This window comes from Oryctolagus cuniculus, chromosome 10 (genome assembly GCF_051225735.1).
Source record: "Oryctolagus cuniculus isolate XC-2025 breed Fujian yellow rabbit chromosome 10, ASM5122573v1, whole genome shotgun sequence".
Taxonomy (NCBI): Eukaryota; Metazoa; Chordata; class Mammalia; order Lagomorpha; family Leporidae; genus Oryctolagus; species Oryctolagus cuniculus.
Window position 1 is genome coordinate 112,445,871 of NC_142876.1, and position 19,854 is coordinate 112,465,724.

A 19,854-nucleotide genomic window follows, 5' to 3' on the forward strand; every position below is an offset into this window, starting at 1 on the left:
ACAGACAAAATGAAAACAAGACCTGTGTGTAATGGTGTTCAAACAGCTTCACTCACAATATCCCCAAACAGGACATGATGACCCGGGTTTCATCAGCTGGGGAAATGGATGAACAAGTTCTGTCGCATCCGTGTTATGGAATAGTATTCAACAAACCAAATGAATGAAATATCCATTTACACAATGGCGTGGATGCATTTCAGACACATCAAGCTAAGGAAAAGAAGTCAAACACGAAAGACCATCAGCTGGGGGTGGGCCCTGGGTGCCTGGGACACCTGCATTAGACATAGGAGTCCCGGCTCCACTTCCGACCCAGCTTCCTGCTCATGCACGCCCTGGGAGGCAGCAGTGACAGCTCATGTGGGAGAGCTCCTGGCTCCTGGATTTGGCCTGGTGCAGCCCTGCCTGTCACAGGCATTTGTGGAGTGAACCAGCACATGAAAGATACGCCTCTGGCTGGCGCCGCGGCTCACTAGGCTAATCCTCCACCTTGCGGCACCGGCACACCGGGTTCTAGTCCCGGTCGGGGCGCCGGATTCTGTCCCGGTTGCCCCTCTTCCAGGCCAGCTCTCTGTTGTGGCCAGGGAGTGCAGTGGAGGATGGCCCGAGTACTTGGGCCCTGCACCCACATGGGAGACCAGGATAAGTACCTGGCTCCTGCCATCGGATCAGCGTGGTGTGCCGGCTGCAGCGCGCTGGACGCAGGCGACCATTGGAGGTTGAACCAACGGCAAAAAGGAAGACCTTTCTCTCTGTCTCTCTCTCTCACTGTCCACTCTGCCTATCCAAAAAAAAAAGAAGAAGAAGAAGAAGAAGAAGAAGAAGAAGAAGAAGAAGAAGAAAGATACGCCTCTGTCTCTTTGTGTGTCAAATAAATAAGCAAATAAGTCTTAAAAGATCAGATGCTGTATGATTCAGTTTGATGAAATTCTAGAAAATGTACAGATACAGTAACAGAAAGATCAGGGGTTGCTTGGGCTGGGGAAGGGATCAACTGCAAAGAGACCAAGGATGAAGTCCAGGCTGATGGGACTGGCCAGGCTGATTGTGGTAGAAGCTGCATGGCCAGTACCACTACAAGAACTCATCCAACTCTGTGTCTAAAATGAAAGAATTTTTTCTTATGTCAGTTACACTTCAATACATTTATTTATTTATTTATTTGACAGGCAGAGTGGACAGTGAGAGAGAGAGACAGAGAGAAAGGTCTTCCTTTGCCGTTGGTTCACCCTCCAATGGCCGCTGCTGCTGGCGCACTGCGGCCGGCACATTGCGCTGATCTGAAGCCAGGAGCCAGGTACTTATCCTGGTCTCCCATGGGGTGCAGGGCCCAAGCACTTGGGCCATCCTCCACTGCACTCCCTGGCCACAGCAGAGAGCTGGCCTGGAAGAGGGGCAACCGGGACAGAATCCGGCGCCCCGACCAGGACTAGAACCCGGTGTGCCGGCGCCACAGGCGGAGGATTAGCCTAGTGAGCTGCGGCGCCGGCCAATACATTTATTTTTAAAAATAAATTATTTTAAAACCTACTTTAGGGGCTTGTGCTGTGGTGCAGCTGGTTAAGCCATGGCCTGCAGTGCTGACATCCCATATGGGCACCAGTTCAAGTCCCAGCTGCTCCACTTCCAATCCAGCTCCCTGCTAATGCACCTAGGAAAGCAGCAGTAGATGTTCCAAGTCCCTGGGCCCCCGCACCCACATGGGGGACCTGGAAGAAGCTCCTGGCTTTGGACTGGCCCAGCCCCAGCCGTTGTGGCCGCTTGGGGACTGAACCAGCTGATGGAAGACTTCTTTCTTGTCTCTCCTTCTCTTTCTGTAATTCTGCCTCTTAAATAAATCAATAAAACTTTTTATAAAAAAGCTAATTAAGAGATCCTTTTAAAATATTTTAATTTTTAAAAATCTCTTTGTTTACCTTAAAGTACAGTCTGCTTTCTCGGAGAAAAGGAATGTCAACACGTGTCATTGTGAATGGATCGACACACTGGGCAAGCACACAGCCTGACTCAGCCATCAGTAGGCAGAGTAACGGCCACCTCCCTGGAGGCCACGTCCTACCACCCAAAGCCAGGAATATGTCACCTTCCAAGGCCAAGGGGCTTCACAAATGGGATCAAGTTAAGGATCTTAAGATGGGAGATTATCCTGGATTATCCCCCATGGGCTCACCATGGCCCTTGTGAGAGGGCGGTGGGAAGAGGGGGAATCCGGGGAGAAGCCCCCACAATGCCGGAAGCAGGATGAGGGAGGGAGGGGTCGTGAGCAGGTGGCCGCTGGGAGCTGACGAGTTTGAGATGGCAGAGACGCCTCTGAGAGGGCCCAGAAGTCAGAGGTGGCTGGTGCTGTCTGAAGCCACTGCGGGAACGAGTTCCGGCAGCAACAGCGATCATTGGAAGACACTACACCAGGACGCGGCCGAATCTCGGGCCAGAGGGAAAAGCCCACGCTCAAGGCCCCACCCTGCGAGGCCCAGCTGGACGCCTTTCTGGGTTCAGATTCTAACACTCCTGCTTCTTCATCGTGTGGTTTCTGGGGGGTCACTGAAGTGGCGTCTGCCCCCTGGACACCCGTGCCTTCCAAAGTGCGTGGGCCCCTGCAGACCCTCAGTAAGGGGGGGGAGGGGCGGGACGATGCCCAGGGCTGCTTCCCGTCTCCCAGCCCCACGGAGTGGGCCCTGCTCAGTCTGCTCCTCATCAGAACTCCGCTCTGGGCCAGAATGTTCTCGGATCCTCAACAGCCACTTCTCCCCTTTGTCACAGAACTGTCCAGAACGAAGCCTTGAAGTGCCAGCCTCTTTGTGCTTCAGAATGGATGCTGATTTAGTTGAACCAGAAGGAGATGAGCGAAAGTTATCTCTGAACCTCCAGGTCATGCCTTTAGAGGAAGTGGGGTGTCCAGCACCTGCCCCCTTTCCAGCCGGCTAGAACGAACGAAAGCCATGATGGCAGGAGCTGGCACAGCCATCTTGGCTCACAAAGGAAGGGCTCATGGGACAGGCAGAGACACCAGGGTCCTCTTCATTGTGGACCACAAATAAGCCCCGACTTGGACTGCCCCTTGAGAGCTAAACAGTGCCTCTGTTAAAGCCGCTGTCACTTCGGGATGCTTGTGACGGCCACGGAACCTGAGCCCGGCATAGATGAGGCATGCATATCTGTCACAGGTGGGGCCTTGGGGACATCTGTTCCGTGGACGTTGCTGTGATATGATCCCTGGAGTCGACGCAGCCATTTTCCGACCTTGAAGAGCCAATCCTGGGGATGAAAGCAAATTTGTCACGGCTGGCAGAGGGGACAGACATACAGCCAAGGTGGCCTGGGTGATGCCCCTGAGCCACTCTGTAAGCCAGACCAAGAACGCCTACCACCAGACTCCCTGTGACAGGAGATAGTAACTGTCGGACAGAAGCAGCTGTAGCCAAAGAAATTCTCTAACAGAGAGGTTCTAATCACAGTTGTGCATCATTGAATAGGGAGTTAGGAAGCCGGCGCCGTGGCTCAATAGGCTAATCCTCCACCTTGCGGCGCCGGCACACCGGGTTCTAGTCCCGGTTGGGGCGCCGGATTCTGTCCCGGTTGCCCCTCTTCCAGGCCAGCTCTCTGCTATGGCCAGGGAGTGCAGTGGAGGATGACCCAGGTGCTTGGGTCCTGCACCCCATGGGAGACCAGGAAAAGCACCTGGCTCCTGGCTCCTGCCAGGATCAGCGCGGTGCGCCGGCTGCAGCGGCGGCCATTGGAGAGTGAACCAACGGCAAAAGGAAGACCTTTCTCTCTCTGTCTCTCTCTCTCACTGTCCACTCTGCCTGTCAAAAAAAAAAAAAAAAAATAGGGAGTTAGGTTCCAAGAAGCGCAGCGTTAGATTTGGTTATTGTGCAGACATCAGAAAGTGCCCTTCCCCCAGCCTAGACAGTACAGCCTACCACAGACCTAGGCTATGGGGTGTCTGTGAGGAGCTGCAAAATATTCAGAGCCTGGAATTAGAAGACAAGTTTGGCGTGGATGTTCAGCCAACCGATTAAGATGTCTGTGTCCTCTGTGGGAGTACCTGGGTTCAATTCCTGGCTTTGGTTCCTGACTCCAGCTTCCTGCTAAGGCAGGCCCTGGAGGGCAGCAGGGATGGCTCAAGTGATTGGATTCCTTATGCTGTTGTGATAAACCTGAATTAAGTTTCTAACTCCTGAGGCTGGTGCTGTGGCATAGTAAGCTAAGCCTCTGCCCGTAGCAACAGCATTTCGTATGGGCCGACTCGTGTTCTGGTTGCTCCTCTTCCAATCCAGTTTTCTGCTATGGGAAGGCAGTGGAAGATGCCCCAAGTGCTTGAGCCCTTGCACCCACAAGGGAGACCTGGAAGAAGCTCCTGGCTCCTGGCTTTGGATCAACACAGCTCCGGCCATTGTGGCTATTTGGAGAGTGAAGACCTTTCTCTTTGTCTGCTCCTGGCTTTGGATCAGCTCAGCTCCAGCCTTTGAGGCCATTTGGGGAAGTGAACCAGCAGATGGAAGACCTTTCTCTGTCTCTCCCTGTAACTCTGCCTCTAAAATAAATAAATAAAAAATCCTAAAAAGAGAAGAGAAGAAGAGAAGAGAAGAGAAGAGAAGAGAAGAGAAGAGAAGAGAAGAGAAGAGAAGAGAAGAGAAAAGAGAGGGAGGGAGGAAGGAAGGAGGAAAAGAAAAAGTTTCTAGCTCCTGGTGTTGTTCTGGGCATCTGGGGAGCAGACCAGTAGACAGGAGTGTTCTGTCTCTCTCTCTCTGTGTCTTTCTGCCTCTCAAATAAATAAATAAATGTTGAAAAGATACATTGACTTGGGTGAAAATACTTTTTTTAATTTTTATTTTATTTATTTTTTTGACAGGCAGAGTGAACAGTGAGAGAGAGAGACAGAGAGAAAGGTCTTCCTTTGCCGTTGATTCACTCTCTAATGGCCGCCGCGGCCGGCGCGCTGTGGCCAGCGCTCCGCACTGATCCGATGACAGGAGCCAGGTGCTTCTCCTGGTTTCCCATGCGGGTGCAGGGCCCAAGCACTTGGGCCATCCTCCACTGCCTTCCCGGGCCACAGCAGAGAGCTGGCCTGGAAGAGGGGCAACCGGGACAGAATCCGGCGCCCCAACCGGGACTAGAACCCGGTGTGCCGGCGCCGCAAGGCGGAGGATTAGCCTAGTGAGCCATGGCGCCGGCCGGGTGCAAATACTTTTGAAAACTATGCTTAATTGTTCGTACTACACACTGCCATGGATTTTTGAGATATCCTCACACATATGCGATAGCATAGCCTATGGTCCTAGGACCACAGTGAACGAAATGACACAAAGATGAAAATCAAATCCAAGAGGCAGTGCTGCAGTGAAGAGACCTGGTAAGCGGGAGAGAAAGGAGGCTGCTGCCGGCGCAACACAGTCCTTGCCTTAAAAAGAGTAGAAGGCGTCCACTCGGAAATAACGACAGAAAGTGTAGCACAGCGAATACGTAAGCCAGCGACTTCCTGGCACATCATCTTCCTGCAGCACGAAGCCTGCCCGCAAGTGTCCGCAACGCTGCTGATGTGGGTGGCCGTGCATCACCAGGTGTGTTCACACCGGCGGCGTCCCCACACCCGTGAGCGATGCCTTGTGCCACGCCTCGCCGTGGCTGTGAGTCACTTGGTGGCAGGGGTTTTCCAGCTCCATGGTAATCGTACAGGACTGCTGTGTGTGTGCAGCCCACGGTGGACGGCAGCATCGCTCTGGCCGCAGGACTGTGCTTTGGGAGCGCACTCAGACACTCAGGGGTCCCCAGCCAAACCATCTGGGCTCTGTGCTGCAGGAAGCGTCAGCACTTTTCGGCTTCTTCCTGCCTTGGTGCACGGGGCCAGGCTCTTCCGGCATCGCCAGTCCTTGTCTCTCTCTCTTTCTCTCTCTCTCTCTCTCTCTCTCTCTCTGTCTCTCTGGCCAGGCATGCTGAGGGCTGGGAAGGCTGCATTGCTCTTAGGGCTGGTATTTATCAGGCATCTAGCAGTCCATTAAGCTGCATGTGAACCATGGAGTTCTCTGAGCCCCTGTCTCCTTATCTGCAGAATAAGCTAATGTATCTAACAGTCTCTCTTGCAGGATCTTTGTGTGAATCAAATCGGATAGTGGATTATTTTTAAAGTTTGTTTTAAGCCCGTTTATCCTACTAAAAAGCGAGTTCTTGAGGGCAAACGAATGACCACGATATCTCTGTAACCCAAGAAGCTGTGGCCGGGCCTAGCACTCAGCAAATATTTACAGGTGAGTTTTAGGCACGGCCAATCAGGGCACTGCAAGCTCTCTCAAGGCTCATGCCCTGGGTGGGATCCCACCGTGGACTGATGGGTGAGGATCTCTCTCCACTCTGACTTCAGGGCACCGGAACCCCAAGAGGAGCTCTTAGCATATAATGATGGCTTCTCGAAAACCATACCCTCCTGGGTGGATCTCATGTCTTTCTGATGGGAGGATGGCGGGGGGCGGGGCAGTTCCTGGAACCCTCCTGCTCTCCCTGGCCAGGGGCCCTGGCTCAGCCTGCAGAGTGAGGAGCAGGGGCCTGAGGCTGCTGGCTTCCTGGGAGGCACGATCAGTCGAGTTTCCCTCTCAGTCTTGCTCCGGCCTCTCTGGGAGGCCTGGCCCATGCCAGCTGACACATGTGGCATGGCGGGCTGGGTTGCAAAACATATCCGGCGTGGCAGTTGGTGAAGGAGTTATGCAATCGCCGCCAACTTACGGAAACCACCGTGCGATGTTCCCCAGGAGGAGAGGTGCCTGGCTCTGCCACCCTGGCCACAGGCTCGGGGTCGGCGTCGGTGTCCTGAGGCGTGGCGCCGGCTGAGTGACAGATGTTCTTGCAGAGACGTCGATGCAGGAGGTCCAGTTCTGTATTGGAAAGAGCGCGACACACGGAGGACACGGAACCCTCCTCCTCCTGGGGCCGCCGGTCCAGCAGCAGGCGGCGTCCTCAGGTAGCCTAAGCACTGCTGTGCCCATCACAGAGGGCTCTCTCCAGGGCCATTCCCGGGAGAGCTGCTCAGCAGTGGGGTGGAAGGAAACCTGCCATCCAAGCAGGCAGTCAGGTGAGCAGTAGCCCCGTCCCCTCCCTCCAGCTCCCCAGAGCCCCCGCCTCTCCCTCAGCCAGGAAGTAGTGGACCAAGCATGCACTTCAAGACCCAACCTTCCTGGAGCTGAGTCCCTGCTCTGCCGTGCAGCCTCCGCGTGGCCCCAGGTCAGCCGTTTACCTTCTGTCAGCCTCTGGCTTCTCTGAGGACGAAAAGTGAGAGCCGGCTCACTGCCCGAGTTCCAGCACCACCTGCCCGCCTCCACCCTCCCAGGAAACTCACCCCTGGGCTCCCTCAGCGCCTCCAGGGATGGCAGCCTGGGCCTTCTCGAACTGTTCGAATGACCTGTGCTCACAGGTAGTGGAGCATCAAAAAGGTCATGGGAAAATGGGGTTAATAACGCAGAGCCGTGTGGCCCAAGACCCAGTCTGTCTCCTGCTGCAACAGTGCTTGGTGAATCAGGCCTGGGACCCTCTCTCTTCCTGCCTCCACCCTCCCTCCGATCTGCTCTCCAGCGGCTGCCTCCTGGACCACTTCATGGCCATCTCCTGCTTCTGGGACCCTCTGCCCCCTCAACACCCTCTTTTGTGGACTAGCTTCTTCTTGTCGACCCACTACAACCTCCCCTCTCCCTGGAAGTCTCTGAATTCCAAATTTCATCTTCCTGGGCTCAAGAATCTGCTAAGAGCTTAGTGTTCTTAACCTCCCAGCCTTTGAGGACCAGTAAGTGCCTGGAGAGAGACACAGTGCCAAATGGCAGGTGCACCTCTCTGGGGGTCCTGTATTCTAGGCCTTCAACCCCTCATTGCCATAGCAGCTCTTCAGCAAGATGGCTTTGAACATGCTAGTTATTCTCAAAGAAACAGCTGGCCTGCATCAACAGACTGTGCCACTGGTGGGGGTTTCAGCCAGAGCGCTTGACAGTGAAGATGAAGGAGTGAGTGGAAGAACATTTAGGAGGCAGTGTAAGGAATTCAGTTTTCTCCTCCAACCTTCCCCTCCCCCACCCGACACCACCCGCCCTCAAGCATTGCCTGGAAAGCCCCTCTCCTCATCTCCACCTTCACAAAGCTCCTACATCCTGAGCTCAGGGTGCACTCAGCTATCACTCCAAGTATAAGACAGTGCTAGATGCCCCTGGCTTCAGCGACTGGATAACTTGTGGCACGGGCTGGGCCAATCAGAGCAAATCTGGGACTTGTGCTGGAACCGTCGGGAAAGTAAAGTCTTCTGCCACAAGGTGGTTCAGCTGGTAAGATGAGACCCGAGCGCGCAAGGACTTCTGTGCCACCTGGGAAAAGCCCACATAATGCAGAGCAGAGAGACGGATGGAAAGACTGCTCTGTGTGATTCTGTTTCTGTTCAGTGCCTCGTACCTCCCAGTTGCGTCAGCCACACTGCCTTGGTTTTGTGTGAGCAATTTGAGTTGCAATTCCATCACTTGCAAAAAAAAAAAAAAAAAACAAACTCTTGGGAAAATCAAGAGTTCTGACTAGGAAAATCCTATTATTTTCAACACCAAATCACTTATCATGCACCAAGTGTTGGATGCCTTCCTCAGATTCAGTCTTCTGGAAAAGACAGACATTAACCAAGAGGAAACACTATTTTATGTGTGATTTGAAAAAAATGGCAAAATTACAAATAGAGAGAGATCTTCCATTCACTGGTTCACGCCCCACATGGCCGCAACAGGGCTGGGCAGGCTGAAATCAGAAGCCAGGAGCTTCTTCTGGGTCTCCTGTGTGGAAGCAGGGGAAAACACTTGGGCCACCTTCTGCTGCTTTCCCAGGTGCATTAGCAGGGAGCTGGATCAGAAGTGGGACAGCTGGGACTCCAACGAGCTCCCATATGGGATGCTGGCATCGCAGGCAATGACTTCACCTGCTACGCCACAACACCAGCCCCAGAAGATATAGAAAATTTTTCAAAAACCTGTTAAAAACATGTTCACTATGTTCAAGAAGGCAGAATAAAACATGAACATGATGAAGAGAGAAAATTAAGATATAAAAAACTCAAACTTGCACAAGTGAAAAATGCAGTGGATAAGATTAACGGCACATTAGACACTGCAGATGAGAAACAGGGCAGGAATAGAAGAAAAAACAAGAACGGATGGGACAGAGCTCACAGGAAGCAGCTAGCAGTGTGCTAGATTCAGCCACATCAATAATCATTTTAAATGTTAATGGCAGCAAATTTCAGATAGAATTTTTTTTAAAAAATGACCTAACTCTACATTGCCTACAAGAAATTCACTTTAAATACAAAAACTACAGATCAGGAAAAATAAATAAAAGAATGGAAACATATATGTACTCTGCAATTACTAAAAAAAAAAAAAAAAAGCTGGCTGGCTATAAAAAGTAGATTCCAGAACAAAGACCATTACCGAGAATAAAGAGGGACATTTAACAATGATAAAGGGGTTAATTGGTCCAGAAAAGCTAACAATCCTAAATGTTAATGTACCTTACAACACAGCTTCAAAATCCATGCAGCAAAAACCGAATAAATGAAACAAAAGATAGAGAAATCCAGTTATGATTGGAGATTTCCAAACACTCTCTCCTAAACTGATGGAACAAGCATAGAGACGGGGACCAACAAGCCTAAGAGCACTGTGTTTGTAAATAAAGTTTTATTGGTACACAGTCATGCACACTCCTTTATATATATATATTGTTGATGGCTTCCCTCGTGCTATTGTACCAGAGCTGAGTATTTGCGACATACATAGTGCAGCCTGCAAAGCCAAAAATATTCACAAGCAACTCTTTACAGAAAAATATTGACATTTTTGGGACACTGCATCCAAAATCTGAGCACACGTTTGTGCTACAGGAACACCAGAAAGGGACGCTCGAGCCCCAGAACTGAGAGCTTCTTAACTCTGGGCCCGAGTCACCTTCATTGCTGTCCATTGTCCCATGCAGATCACACAGCCCAAAGCCAGATACAAGGAGTGGGCAGATGGACTCCACCTATTTCTAGCAGATAAGAATAAGTCACCGAGGACATCCACAATGGTGACAGAGCTGGGTTTGATCCCAAGTTTAAGTGATGGGGGACAATTTCCCCCACTGGGTTTTACAGCTACCCTGGTCGTCATCCGACCAGCACCAGGCTACCATGGGAAGCCCACACTGCCCCTTCTCCAGGGAGTACATGCCCTGGGGCGCCTGCCCTGGGCTACACCTAGCCCTCTGCGATGGTCCTCCCCAAACCCCACTCAGCTGTCCACACACATGCCACTGGGGGCACTGCTCCTGCCAGCTTCCCAGAGGAAGCCCAACCACACACCCTGAGAGCTGGCTGCGCGAGTGTGGGACGTCAGCCACCCCAAATCTGTTTCCTCGGGGAACAGACCATTCCGAAGGGGAATTCCTAAAACATTTTGGGAGGGTGGACGTCCTCCCTCGCACAGGCCTGGCCAATCAGAGCCACCAAGGATAATTCAGAGATGGGCACGTGAGCCAGTCCGAGCCAATGCCTGGCCAACCTTATGGGTTTTTTTTTTTTTTTTTCTGGGACTAACGGGAAAAGGGACGCTTTCTTTCCACTGGAATTGCTGAGTAGGTTGATTATGAGCCTGAAGCCTTTGGGAACCCTCTCACCAGCACCAGGAGAAGCCTACGGAGAGTGAAACTCGCACAGAGGCGCGGGAGGTGGCCATTCCTGGAGCTGGAAGAATTTTCCATTGTTCGCTGAAGCATCCAGTTGGGTTTCTGTCACATGCAGTCAAACAGACCTGTTGGATCTGATCAACCGTGAAAGCCAACTCAGGAGACCAGCGCGGTGGCATAGTAGTTTAAGCCTCTACCTGCAATGCCCGCATCCCATATGGGCACCGGTTTGAATCCCAGCTGGTCCACTCCAGTCCAACTCCCTGCTGATGGCCTGGGAAAGCAGTGGAAGGTAGCCCAAGTGCTTGGGCCCCTGCACCCATGTGGGGGACCTGGAAGAAGCTCCTGGCTCCTGGCTTCAGACTGGCCCGGCCTTGGCCTTTGCGGCCATTTGGGGAATGAACCAGCAGATGGAAGACCTCTCTGTCTCTCCCTCTGTCTGTAACTCTGCCTCTCAAATAAATAAATAAATAAATAAATCTTAAAAAAATAAAAAATAAAAAGACAAGTCAGGGTTCTCCTTGTTTTACCAGGCACAAGCTTTGTTCCTCTCTCAAGCAAGAAAATCCCCCATTCCTAACACCTCGCCCCGTGCAACACGAGAGCCCCTCCCCCTTCCTTGCCAGTCAGGCTGCCCCTCCCGCCCATTCTCCCACTGAGAGTTGACACAAGCTCGTGCTGGGAGTCGAGAAGAAACGCACTAGACTGAAGGTCCCCAAACTTTGTGGCACGCTCTCCCATCCCCATGTACCTGTTCATAAAATACATATTTTACAACACTATTTGAATTTTATATATTCATAAGGCTTCATTCATTCCTCTTTGCAGGAATTCTACGGGTAGGCATTTGACCTAGGAGTTAGGATGTCGCCTGGGATACATCAGAGCACTTGGGTTCAACTCTTGGCGCCGCTCCCAATTCCAGCTTGTTGCTAATGAGCCCCTGGGAGGCCGTGGTGATGGGTCCCTGCCATCCTTATGGGAGACTCAGATGAAGTCCCTGGCTCTGGCCCTGCCCAGCCCTGGCTGTTGCAGGCACTTTGGGAGTGAATCAGCAGATGGGAGCTTTCTCTCTCTGTTTCTCTACTAATTAAATCAACAAATAAAATGTTTTTCTTTTCTTAAGTGGCTATGTGTGTTTAAACACGATAGAAATTCTATTCTCCAGCCTGGGCTCTTCTCGCTCCTCCCCGGAGTTGTTTTCCATATTCCCCTGCCTGGGGAGGGTCCGGTGAATCAGACCATGGAAATAGGGGCCCCTGGGCTGGGGGCAGGCAGGGCCGGGTTTCCAGGAAGCGCTTGGGCAGGAAGCCAGGCAGGAAGGGGCCGGAGAGTTTCTGGAAGGGCAGCCTAGAGAGGCCCGGCCTCTCCCGCTTCAGACACGGGGAATCCGTGGCACTTCCTGGCACATGCCAGGCCTGGGGGAGGAGGGCTGTGGAGCAGAGGGGAAGGGAGGGGACGGGGCTTTCGGGGCTGGCTCACCCAGCCTGGATTTGGGTTGGGGTGGGGGCCGGAACAGTCAGCCTGGGCATCTTTGCCGCTAAGCCAAGTGCCTCCTTGTTTCTTCGTGGAGCTGTCAACGCTGAGCCCACAATGCAAGATGGAGTGCAAGGCTCCCGGCTGTGGCCTGGCCCAGCCCTGGCTGCTGCAGGCATTTGAGAAGTGAGCTAGCAAAGGAAAGCGATCTCTCTTTCTCTCTCTTTCCATGTCTGCCTTTCAAATAAATAAAAATAAAAGTCTTCATAACTGAAAGGATGAAGTTGCGGCAACCTAGCAGGCACCTGGAGAGACCCAGGTGAAGAAGTTAAACGGGCCGAGGCCCGCACCCCTCACCCCTCACCCCAGGTGGGAACAGTGAGTGGGAGCCGCAGCAGGCGCAAGGAGCGGGAAGCGAGTCGGCGGAAGTGGAGGGCTTTGGCTACACCGCCTGCCGGGGCGCCTTCACCCTCGGCCCCGGGGTCCGGGGAGCCAGGACCACGTGGTTGGCCCCTGCCTCACAGGCTCTCGGGAAGCGGGGCCTCCAACACACCAGCCCCTAGCGCGGACCACCGCGAGAGCAGGTGACAGGGCGCAGAGCCCACGCTGCCCCAGGCTGGACCCGGAGGACGCCGGTCAGGAGGAAACAACAAACTACATTTCCCAGACTCCTCTACGGCCAGGGCGCCGATTGGCTTCCACCAATCAGGGGCACCCATGTGTGATTTGGAGGGAAGAGGCCGTCTCCCGGCAGCCTTTGGGGGTTGGCCGTGGGTACCCCAGGCCGTGGGGAGCTTGGGTCCCTCTGCAGGGGTGCCTCAGGTCCCGGCTCCGGCTTCCTGGGTGTTCGTCAGCCGCACAGCGCCCGCAGTGGCGTCGGGCCCCGGCACCGCCGCTGAGGTGCCGTGTTCTTCAGCCGGCACGGGCCAGGCCGTGGGTCCCTCATGGCTCCCACCCGCGGCAGAAGCCAGGGCCGTCCCAGCGGGCCCGTTGTGCCGCAGCCCCGGGCTCACCCTGGACACCTCCGCCAGGCCGCCCCGCAGGACTTGGAGCGCATTGGCCAGACAGCGGGCGAAGAGGGGGCCGGCGCGGGCTGCAGAGAAGTGAGAGGTCTGCGTGGGATGGCCTAGCGGAAGACGGAGAAGGAAGAATGGTGGCAGGAGTCGGCGAGGCCGTCAGAAGCAGGGAGTGTCTCGCCGGGGTGACCCACCCCAGGGCCTGTCAGATCCCCTGGGCTAAGCGTGGTTGAGAGAGCCCCCAGGGAGCCAGGGTCCGTTATTAAAACAAGAGGGGGCAGATGCTGGCCCCCCAAGGACTTCCAGCAAAGAGACCTAAACTACCATCCTGCCCTTGCCGACGATGACAGTAACACACATTGTCCCAGCAGGGGCTCTGGGACAGGTCCCCAGCCTATGTGGGACCCTCTGCGTCCCTTGCACATGTCGCCTTGTCTCCATCACAGTCCCCGAAAGCAGGCACTCGCAGCACGTGAGTACTGAGTATCAAGCACCTGCTGAGGGCCCCGCGGCGACAGTGACGCTCCCAGAGGTGAGCTGGATCATCTGGGAGCTGTGGGACCGATGGAGCGGGCAGGCCGGGGTGGGGTGGGGGTGGGGGCTTGGAGATGGAGACGGTTGAGTAGCCCCTCAGAGGGTGTGAGGCAGCGCACGCGGGAGTTACCGGAAATCAGGGCCTTCCAGGAAAAAGGGGTCACATGGCTGTCGGCTGCGGAGCCAGGAGGCCCCTAGGGCTGAGTGGAGGAAGTGAGTGCCACAGACGGCGGAGGCTCAGCGCGGAGGAGAGGGTTTCGACGGGGCAGGATCCTGCTTGCCACCATGTGGGGAGAGGTCGTGGTAGGGAGAGGTAGGGGCCTGGCAGGCCGCAGGTGTGGGGTGCGCAGTGAAGGTATCGCTGGCGGCATAGGCTGATGGGTACAGGAGGGGTGAGGGACCCGGAGCCTCATCCCCACGCGAGAACACCTGGACGCAGCAGGAGGTCAAGCGATGTCTCTGGACCCCGCGTGGGCCTCGGCAGGCTGTGGGTACCCGCAGCGCCACCCGGGCAGGGCCAGGCAGGTGGCTGAGCCACCCAGAGGAAGGGGCTGCCTCGTCCGTGCAGGCTGGGCTGTGACCCCCACCGGGGACACCGCCGCTCGTGGGCCCAGAGTGCCTGGGCCCTCTCTGGAGAGGTTCTGAGAGCAGGGGCTGACGTGTTTCAGGAAGGAAACCCTCGCTGCTGTCTGGGAGGCTCGGCTCAGCCCAGCCAGGAAGCCACCCCTCCTGCTGCCCTCGCTGGCCGCTGCGGGCAAGCACTTTTGAGGACAGGAAGGGGAGAGGTGAGGTGCGCGTGGGAGCAGCTGTGGAATGTGGAGGCAGCTGGGCCAAGGGTCCTTTGCCATCCTAAGCGCTGAGGGTGACTTCCAAGCCCCCCAGTGGTGAGGAGGCCTGGTGGGTAGGACGCCTCCCCCCCCCCCCCCCATCGCCTTACCCGGCCGGAATTCCTGCAGTACGCTTTGTTCTCCCACGCCTAGAGCCGTCAGACCCGGGCAGGGGCAGGGGCCAGCCGCAGCAAGGCCTTCGGAAGCCACCAGAGGCCCCAGGCCCCAGGCACTGCCCCATGGTGCCTGCCTGCCCTCCTCCAGGCAACCTCCCTCCACCCACCGGCGCCACTGCCCGCCCTGGCCTCGCCGCCCTGGAGCCGCCTGGAAACTGGGCCCAGTCCAGCTGGACAGGCCACGGTAACAGCTGGCAGGCTTCCCTGGGGCCACCCCATTTCTGGTGGCCATGCCTGTTGTCTGCAAGAGACCGGCCCTCTTGCCTTCCCTTCCACGGCCCAGTTCCCTCCTCTCCCCAGAGCACCCCCACCCCCACCTGCTGGGCGCCGTGTTGGGGACTGTCTCTGAATGAGTCACAGTGAAAGCTCCAGTAGGCTGTGTGACATCAGGAAAGCAGTCTAACCTCTCTGGGCTCAGAGTAGCAAAGCAAGGGCATCCCTGAGACAAGAAACATTCGGTCTCTGTGGACCAACTCCGAGCCCTGCGGTCAGAAAACCTGGGGGGAAAACACTTGGGTGGCGGCACGGAGTTCTGAGTTCGGTGTTGGCTTTGGTCTGTGATCCCCGGCTGCTGCCTCCACGTGATCCCACCCCTGTCAACTCCAAAGGGGAAAGGTCCTTAACCTGGAAGCAGGGCGCAGGTTACTCCTCAGGACTGAGAAAGGGCGTGGTGTGTGTGTGTGTGTGTGTGTGTATTGAATGTGAGCTGCAAGAGTGAATGTGAGTGTGAAACTTGCGTGCATGTGTGTACATTCTAAGAGGGCGTGGCAGGACCGTCAAGACACAGTAGGTTAAGCCACCACATCTATCGCCCTAGCAAACCATATGAGCACCGGTCTGAATCCCAGCTGTTCCACCTCCAATCCAGCTCCTTGCTAACACACCTGGGAAGGCAGCAGAAGCTGGCCCACTTGCAGCCCATGTGAGAGACCTGAATGGAGTTCCAGGCTCCTGGATGCAGCGTGGCCCAGCCCTGGCTGTTATGGACGTTTGGGGAGTGAACCATCTGGTAGAGGATCTCTCTCTCTCTAACTCTGCCTTTCAAATAAGTAACAAAAAATAGCACAGGTCTGTGAGTACCCAGGTCAGTGTGTGTGTGTGTGTGTGTGAGAGAGTGCATCTGTATATGGGAGTGCATATGTGTGAGTGTGTATCTATATGGGAGTACATGTTGGTGTGTGCATGTGAACATCGGTGTATGGGAGTGTGTGTGCCTATGAGTGTGCATCTGTGTACAGGAGTGTGTGTGAACCTGCATTGTATGGGAGTGTGTGTGCATCTGAGTGTGCATCTGTGTAGAGGAGTGCGTGTGTGTGTAAGCATGCATCTGTGTGTGGAGTGTGCATTTGAATGTGCATCTGTGTATAGGGGTGCTTGTGTATGAGTGTGCATCTCCGTGTACAGGAGTGTGCACCTGTGTATGGGAGTGCATGTGTGTGAGTGTGCATCTGTGTACAGGAGAGTGTGCATCTGTGTTTAGGGGTGCATGTGTGTGAGTGTGCATCTGTGTACAGGAGAGTGTGCATCTGTGTTTAGGGGTGCATGTGTGTGAGTGTGCATCTGTGTACAGGAGTGTGTGCATCTGTGTATGGGAGTGCGTGTGTGTGAGTGTGCATCTGTGTACAGGAGAGTGTGCATCTGTGTTTAGGGGTGCATGTGTGTGAGTGTGCATCTGTGTACAGGAGTGTGTGCATCTGTGTACAGGAGTGCAAGTGTGTGAGTGTGCATCTGTGTACAGGAGAGTGTGCATCTGTGTATAGGAGTGCTTGTGTATGAGTGTGCATCTCCGTGTACAGGAGTGTGCACCTGTGTATAGGAGTGCATGTGTGTGAGTGTGCATCTGCATACAGGAGTGTGTGCATCTGTGTACAGGAGTGCAAGTGTGTGAGTGTGCATCTGTGTACAGGAGAGTGTGCATCTGTGTATAGGAGTGCTTGTGTATGAGTGTGCATCTCTGTGTACAGGAGTGTGTGCATCTGTGTATGGGAGTGCGTGTGTGTGAGTGTGCATCTGTGTACAGAAGTGTGTGCATCTGTGTTTAGGGGTGCATGTGTGTGAGTGTGCATCTGCATACAGGAGTGTGTGCATCTGTGTACAGGAGTGCAAGTGTGTGAGTGTGCATCTGTGTACAGGAGTGTGTGCATCTGTGTATAGGGGTGCATGTGTGTGAGTGTGCATCTGTGTACAGGAGTGTGTGCATCTGTGTATAGGGGTGCATGTGTGTGAGTGTGCATCTGTGTACAGGAGTGTGTGCATCTGTGTACAGAAGTGCAAGTGTGTGAGTGCATCTGTGTACAGAAGTGTGTGCATCTGTGTATAGGAGTGCTTGTGTATGAGTGTGCATCTGCGTACAGGAGTGTGTGCATCTGTGTATAGGGGTGCATGTGTGTGAGTGTGCATCTGCATACAGGAGTGTGTGCATCTGTGTATAGGAGTGCTTGTGTATGAGTGTGCATCTGCGTACAGGAGTGTGTGCACCTGTGTATAGGAGTGCATGTGTGTGAGTGTGCATCTGTGTACAGGAGTGTGTGCATCTGTGTATAGGGGTGCATGTGTGTGAGTGTGCATCTGCGTACAGAAGTGTGCATCTGTGTATAGGAGTGCTTGTGTATGAGTGTGCATCTCTGTGTACAGGAGTGTGCATCTGTGTATGGGAGTGCATGTGTGTGAGTGTGCATCTGCGTACAGGAGTGTGTGCACCTGTGTATAGGAGTGCATGTGTGTGAGTGTGCATCTGCGTACAGGAGTGTGTGCATCTGTGTATGGGAGTGCGTGTGTGTGTCTGCATGTGTACGGGAGTCTGTGTATGTGTGAGCACACATCTATCCGGGAGAGCCTGAGTGTGCATCTGTGTAGGGGTACGTGTGTGTGCATGTGAGCTGCATCTGTGTAGGGGAGTGCTTGTGTGTGTGAATGTGCATGCATGACTGTGCATCTGTGTATAGGAGTGTGTGTGTGTCTGAACAGCTGAGAGGGATCTCGGGCAGAGGACGCGAGAGTGGGGCGGGGGCGAGACTTGGGCTGTGCTTGAGAACATGAAAGAGCGATGAGTCAATGCCGCATTGTTTTTCTAAACTCCTAATGCAAACAACATGTGGGGCAGGGCCCAGCTGGTGCCCAGGGAGCCCCTGACGGGGTCCTCAGGAAACAGGTGCTCCTGGAAAGCTTCCTGCCGCTGGGCTGTGGCGAGAGGGCGAGGCCACCATGCGTTTACGATCTTCAGGCAGGCCCAGCTGCAGCTGGGTGGGAATCCATGGCCACACGCCCCAGCGGTGCAGGCCTCAGCTGGGATAGGCTGCACGCCTTGGCCACACCCAGCTTCACAGGCAGATGGGAGGTGTGGCCCTGCAGTGCTCCGCCCACTCCGTGGAATCGTTGATGAGGGGGTTATGAGCATCTTTCATTTGCAAAGCTGTCACCAAGGATTCTCCCAACGTGTGGCTCCGATCATGGCGCCAGCAGCTGCGAATGCTTGGGGCTGTTTCTAAGTGCCTTCTACCACGTGGCAGAACCTCAGCCTTCGCATCCTTGCCAGTTTGAGAGGGCGATGGCACCTTCTAAGTTGTGGAGGCTAAGAAGAAAAAAGCGGGCCTGGCGATGGGGCACAGTGAGTTCGGCATCCCACACGCATGCAGGCTGCAGTCCCAGCTGCTCTGCTGCTGACCGGCTCTCTGCCAGTGAGGCTGGGAAAGCAGCACAGGGGGCTCAGGTAACTGGATTCCTGCCACCCATGTGGGAGACCTGGATTGTGTTCTCAGATCCCAGCTTCGGCCCTAGCCACTGCAGGCATTCGGGGCGTGAACTGGAGCAGAGGCGTAAAAGGGAGCTGCGCCCCCGACTCCATCCTATCTTGTCATTCTGCCTATGAAATAAATAAATCATTTTCAAAAGTTAGAAAAATGAAAGCTTTCCCCCTCACTATCTTTTTTTTTAAGATATATTTATTTGAAAGGCAGAGTTACAGAGAGGCAGAGAGAGAGAGAGAGAGAGAGAGAAAGAGAGAGAGAGAGAGAGAAAGAGAGAGAGGGAGAGAGAGAGGGAGAGGGAGAGGGAGGTCTTCCATCTGCTGGTTCTCTCCTCCAGATGGCTGCAGTAGCAGGAGCTGCACCAGTCTGAAGCCAGGAGCCAGGAGCTTCTTCCAGGTCTCCCATGTGGGTACAGGGGCCCAAGGACTTCAGCCATCTTCTACTGCTTTCCCGGGCCATAGCAGAGAGCTGGATTGGAAGTGCAGCAGCCAGGACTAGAACCGGTGCCCATATGGGATACTGGCACTGCAGGCAGCAGCTTTACCTGCTGCGCCACGTTGCTGGCCCCTATCTTTTAAATCCTGTACTAAGACAAATTTAAACAACTGCCTATATCATTCCATACTCCTAGAGCACTGGTCCCACACTCTCAACATTAAGTAATAGACTTAACCTTCAGTTGAGTCTCAGCACATTTTAACCGCCACAGGGGGATGGCTGCTAATCTCCCTGACCCTCCCAACCTGTGCCACCTCAGATCTCCTACCCTGATCTGCAGCAACTACACCCTTGCCAGGGTCCAGGCCGAAGCCCCGAGTCACTTTGAGTGTTCTCTAATTCTCACGCCGCACGCCTGCCTGGGCATCTACTGGAGGCTGCAAGGATAACCTGCCTGAGAGCCGGAGTCGGCAGCCGGAGCTGGCAGCCGGGAGGCAGGGGAGACTGAGGGGCTGAAGACAGTGTCTGGAAGCCACCAGTGAGCAGAGGAGCGATGTCCACATGGAGTAGGGTGAGACCGGAGAGGAGGTTCTGGGGGGACTGATGGCGAGCAGCCAGCCGCAAGGAGGGGACACAGCCAGAGCAGGCCTCCCGAGGCCATACCGTGCTCTCTGCAAGCAAATAAGCACAAACCCTGATCCATGGAGCTTGCTGATAGCCATGACATGAACACTCCCACTGTGGCCCACTTCAAGCAGCAACGTGGTGTCGTGGACCATGGCCTGGAGAGCTGTGCACCAATCACCTCTTGCAAACTGATAGGAGCTGGCTGCTGCTCACCACCGCCTGGAAACCAAGCAGAGAAGACCTTGCCAAAAGAGTTGTAAGAATGAAAGTGCGACCTGTTCAGTGCCGTCGAAGTGTCAGATTAGCTGAGAGCCTCCGTGGTGATGTGTGTAACATT

At 54.6% G+C, this 19,854-nt stretch overlaps 1 long non-coding RNA gene across 27 annotated transcripts in view; it reads left to right on the forward strand.

Moving 5' to 3' along the window:
- Window positions 1–11,802, forward strand: part of LOC103349169 (uncharacterized) — a 34,017-nt gene extending 22,215 nt beyond the window's left edge. For 8 of the 27 annotated variants that reach the window (XR_016215022.1, XR_016215035.1, XR_016215032.1 and 5 more), the window contains 3 exons: window positions 6,075–6,248; window positions 6,845–7,066; window positions 11,506–11,802. This is a non-coding gene — a long non-coding RNA (uncharacterized LOC103349169). Of the gene's footprint in view, window positions 1–71; window positions 1,870–1,926; window positions 5,565–6,074; window positions 6,249–6,746; window positions 7,067–7,198; window positions 8,014–11,505 lie in introns of those variants that run through there. The other 19 variants (XR_011379633.2, XR_016215019.1, XR_016215024.1 and 16 more) reach the window with 16 other exon arrangements.
- The last annotated feature ends 8,052 nt before the right edge of the window (window positions 11,803–19,854 follow it).